The sequence below is a fragment of the Oryx dammah genome, unplaced genomic scaffold (genome assembly GCF_014754425.2).
Source record: "Oryx dammah isolate SB20612 unplaced genomic scaffold, SCBI_Odam_1.1 HiC_scaffold_17, whole genome shotgun sequence".
In the NCBI taxonomy this organism is placed as follows: domain Eukaryota; kingdom Metazoa; phylum Chordata; class Mammalia; order Artiodactyla; family Bovidae; genus Oryx; species Oryx dammah.
This window is the reverse complement of record NW_024070201.1, coordinates 78,051,184-78,056,414: the sequence shown is the minus strand read 5'-3', so window position 1 is coordinate 78,056,414 and position 5,231 is coordinate 78,051,184. Positions and strand designations below refer to the sequence as shown.

The 5,231-nt window shown below is 47.9% G+C and overlaps 1 pseudogene; it reads left to right on the top strand.

Moving 5' to 3' along the window:
- The first annotated feature begins 75 nt into the window (after positions 1-75).
- LOC120876006 lies at positions 76-1,076 on the top strand (annotated as a pseudogene).
- Positions 1,077-5,231: the final 4,155 nt, after the last annotated feature.

Genomic DNA, 5,231 nt, shown 5'->3' with positions numbered 1-5,231 from the left:
AAGACGACTTATACCTGCTTGGTGTTCTCCTGTATTGTACCTCGCACGGGTGGGCATGCCCAGTAACACTGTCTGAGTGATGGTCGGCTGCCACCTCTGCAGATGACGCCTGGAGAACTAGCCCTTGCCGCTGGAAACTACACCCCCGTCACCCAGTTCATCCTGCTGGGATTCTCCAATGCTCCAGACCTCCAGAAGCTTCTCTTTGGAGGCCTCCTGCTCATCTATGGCACGACCATGGTGGGCAACCTGGGGATGATGGCGCTCACTCTCACGGACTCCCGCCTCCGCAGGCCCATGTACCTCTTCCTCAGCGTCCTCTCTTTCCTTGAATCTGCTACTCCCGTGTGGTCACACCCAGGCTGCTGGCCGACCTTCTGGCCTCTGGCAGGCCCGTCTCCTTCAAGGGCTGCGTGGTCCCGATGACCTTCTCTGTGATGCACACCGCGGCTGAGAGCTTCCTGCTGGCTTCCATGGCCTGCGACCACTGCACGGCCGTCTGCCGACCTCTCCACTACCGCTCCGTCATGACCAGGGCACCTGTCTCCAGCTAGTGGCTGCTTCCTCGCTTTCGGGGGCGCTAATTCTGCTATTGAGACGGGGACTGTCTTTGCCCTGCCTTTCTGTGGGCCCAACCAGGTACCGCACTACTTCTGTGACATCCAACCCCTTCTCCGCCAGGCCTGTGCCAACACAGCCGTGGCAGGTATGATCCTCTGTATCTTCTCCGCCCTGGCTACCTATCTACCTGCTGCCCTCATCCTCACCTCCTACGGCCTGGTCTTGGTGGCCCCTGGGAGGATGCGCTCGGCAGCTGGGAAGGAGAAGGCCCTCTCCACGTGTGCCTCCCACTGCCTGGCCATTGCCACCTTCTACAGCACCGTGATTTCACCTGCGTCCAGCCTCGTGGGTCCCCAGTGATGCCAATGGCCAGGTGGCGTCTGTCTGCTGCACCATCGTAGCCCCCAGGCTCACCCGTCATCCAGAGCCTCCGCAACAAGGAGGAGAAGGAGGCCCTGCAGAGGAAGCTCCTGCTAAACCCTGCGAGGCTGTTTGTTGGCCAGAGGAAGGCATAGCATCTTCCAAATCACACAAAGAATTGATCTGACCAAGAGCAGCCTGGTTTTGAAGGAGGTGGTAGAAGTAAAAGAGAAACACAAATACCATACTTGGTGCTGAGCACTGCAGCTGTGAAGTAGCTCAGTATCCATTCACATATTGAATCTTTGCCACCATTTGTGAGGGAGCTGTGTGGAGATGACCTCATTTTACAAATGAAGGGTATGTGGCTCAGTAGAAGTGAATTAACTTCCTGAAGCCACACAGCTGGTGAGAGAGTGAGAAGTCGGCATCAGGATATCCGCATCAAAAGCAGATATTTCAATTACACCACGATCACAAGTCAGGTCTCTTATTGGCGGCTCATCAGGACTCCCAGGAAACCTCAGACCAGGGGCAGTACAATCTTCTGGTTTTCCCCAGGTTTAGAGACGTGGGCAGGCTCTGGTGACCCATGCTTTCCTCCTGCTCCTAAAGGAAAGAGGAGCAGGTCAGAAGTGTCCTTTACATCTTACTGCTGCTGCATTTGATAAGCTGTCCCATTAAATAAAACCTCAGGATCAAGAGAGAACTCTCCTCACTTTCCTCATACATCTGTTTTCTAGCCGGAAGTCTGTATGTGTCTCAGAATTCTCAGGGGTCTGCGTGTGTGATTGAGAGAGAGAGAGAGGGAGATCAATGCAATTATAGTATTATATAAGATGCTGTGCTTTGGGAGAGGGTGTATGTATATTTGACCTAAATGTCTTTAAGTGTACCTGTAATGTGGTGAGTGCACGTGTTCCAGAGAACATACAAACGAAGAAGCCAGACCTGACTCAATTCAAGGCTGAACAGCTAACTGGAAGATAAGCTCTTAAACTAAGGCAAAGACTTCACCTGGCCTGTGTGAGCCTCACTCTAGATTTGGGGATCATCAGCGAGCTTTATTCAGGTCTATCTTAAGGATGGTATTCTAAATATAGAAAATCTCACTATGCATGTGTGCTAGGATGCTTCAGTTGTCTCTGACTCTTTGCGACCCTATGGCCCACAGCCCACCAGGCCCCTCTGTCCACGGCATTCTCCAGGCAACAATGCTGGAGTGGGTCGCCATGCCCTCCCCCAGGGGAGCTTCCCGACCCAGGGGTTGAAGCAGCATCTCTTAAGTCTCTGCCTTGGCAAGGGGTTCTTTACCCCTAGCGCCACCTGGGAAGCCCAAATCTTACTATACAGGTAGACTTATCACAGCATCACTTTTCAAAAGCAAGAAACTAGAAGAAACCTACATGTTCAAATACTTCAGGACTCTGGCCACCTGATGCAAAGAGCCCATTCATTGGCAAAGACCCTGATGCTGGGAAAGATTGAGGGCAGGAGGAGAAGGGGACAACAGAGGATGAGATGGCTGGATGGCATCACCATCTCAATGGACATGGGTTTGAGCAAGCTCCAGGAAATAGTGAAGGACAGGGAAGCCTGGCATGCTGCAGTCCCCAGGGCCGCAAACACAAAGAATCGGACTTGTTTAGCAACAACAACAACAAATGTTCAAAGGAGGAAACCAGTTAAGAGATTTCCCCCACCGCCGATGGATTACGATGTAACCAGTAAATGTTATACTTGTGAAGATGACATAATACATGGAAAACAGCAGGTCAGAACATCTACTGTGTAACGGTAACTGTGAGATAAAAAGCGGAAGAAAAACCTGGAAGGAGCACACAAAAGTGTAAGTGAGGATTGTACTAGAGTGACAGCACAATGGGAAAGTCTTTTTCTGTCTTTCTCAAAAATCTTACAAAACTTCCTTAATGAACATGTTCAGTTTTGACATTTTATTCTAAAAATGCCTCATTAAAAACTCCTTTCAGGCAAGCTAAGTGTGAAGATGTCTTACTTTTGTCTCCCTCCAGAAAATAAATATTTACTAAATTCCTCCTATGTTCTACATTCCTTTAACTAATAAACCACATTTTTAGTACAGGTCAGCAACTAAGGTCAGGACTAGAACATTAGGGTGAAAAGACTTGTTAAAAATTAATTGAATTCACTCAGCTGTGAAAATATACAGGAAGCAATTAGGTACGACACAGTGTGGTAGGCCCTACCTAGATTAATAGTCAGAACATGTGTGAGTCAGATAGTTTACGCCACAGTAACAAATAAACCCCACAAGGTAACTCAGCACCACTAACCCTTTTCCCTGCACTAAACTGGAGACAGATCAGGGTCTCTCCAGGGCAACCTTTATCCACCCATCAGTCCTCGAGCCTCTTTCATTCGACAGTGCCATCATCGCAATCTCAAAGTGCCCGCCAAGATTTTACTACTGAGGGAAACGATCAAGAAGGTCATGAAGAGCATTTTCAGTAACCTGGCCTGAGGTTGGCTCACATCAATTCAACCACTTATGGCTTTAAGATAACTAGGAAATACAACCTTCTTAGTCCAGACATAGGAAAACTAAATGAGATCTTATGAACACCTAGCTTTGCCTTGCATTGGAGAAGGAAATGGCAACCCACTCCAGAGTTCTTGCCTGGAGAATCCCAGGGACGGGGGAGCCTGACGGGCTGCTGTCTATGGGGCCGCACAGAGTTGGACACGACTGAAGTGACTTAGCAGCTTCGCCTCTCACTGGCCAATTATGCAGCTGGTTACACCATCATCCACACAGAGTTCTAAACCATCACCAGATTACATCTGAAATAAACTGCCGGCTGACTCTCGCTTCTAGATAATTGAGGTGGACTTAGGGTGTGTCCTTAGTTGCTCAGTTGTGTCCAACTCTCTGTGACCCCATGGACTGTCACCCACCAGGCCCCTCTGTCCATGGAGATTCTCCAGGGAAGAATACTAGAGTGGGTTGCCATGCCCTCCTCCAGGGGGACCTTCCCAACCCAGGGATCGCGCCCAGGTTCCCATGTTGCAGGAGGATTCGATACCTCTGAGCCACCAGGGAGGCCCAAGGATACTAGAGTGGGTAGCCTATTCCTTCTCCAGGGGATCTTCCCGACCCAGGAGCTGAACCAGGGTCGCCTGCATTCCAGGCAGATTCTTTACCAGCTGAGCCACCAGGGAAGCCTGTTTCTTAGGGTGGAAATGTTTGAACATCCCTTGCCTGTGCTGAACTAGCTCTGCGGAGTCTTTCACACGCTAAGTTCATGAGAGTAAAACTGACGAGCAGTAAAACTGACTCTGAGGCCAGCTAGCTGGCTGTTGCCTGAATCTGGAGGTCGCAGTTCTCTTGACTCTAAAACTGTAGCACAGGGCATGTTTGCAGAGTTGTTTAGTCACTAAGTCCCGTCTGACTCTTTTGTGACCCCATGGACTGCTAGCCCACCAGGCTCCTCTGTCCGTGGAATATTCCAGGCAAGACTACTGGAGTGAGTTGCCATCTCCTGCTCCAGGGGATCTTCCCCACCCAGGGATCGAACTTGCATTTCCTGCATGGACAGGCAGATTCTCTACCACTGAGCCACCTGCTTCTTAGACAAGGCTTAAATGTGACAATATATATGCAAAATTTAAATTTAACTAAAAATAAAATATTATCAGTGGGGCAACTTTCCTTAAAGTTACATAATAAATATATATTAAGGCCAAAAACACAACTTAATACCAATGAAAGCTTTAATGACTACTCTTTTGTTCTGAGGCTCTTAAACATAATGAAATCCAAGCCTTAGTTAATAGCCCTGTCCATTCTACACTGAGGCACACATTCCCATATGTAAAATAGATAGCTGGTGGGAAGGTGCTGTGTAGCAGACAGAGCTCAGCTCAAGCTCTTTCATGACCTAGAGGGGAGGGATGCTGGGAGGACTCAGCAAGGAGGGGGTATATGTATACCAAGAGCTATACTTTGCTGTTCAGCAGAAAATAATACAATATTGTAAAGCAATTATACTCCAATTTAACAAAAAAAGAAAATATATTAGAAAAAATAAAGGAAGACTCGCTGATAAAAGAAAATATATAAATAAAACAAAATTAAGACAGAATTCAGCAATATTTACTAAGATGGACTTTATCTAAGTTTAAACCCTGTGATATATCACCCAGGATTGGGTCTGTACAAACACCTGCATTCCTCAAGAGAGAATGAGAAATCACAAAAAAGAAAAGCATTTTGAAAACATGAAAGTCAGGAAACAGAAAATACAAGTTAAATGGGCGTGTAATATGAC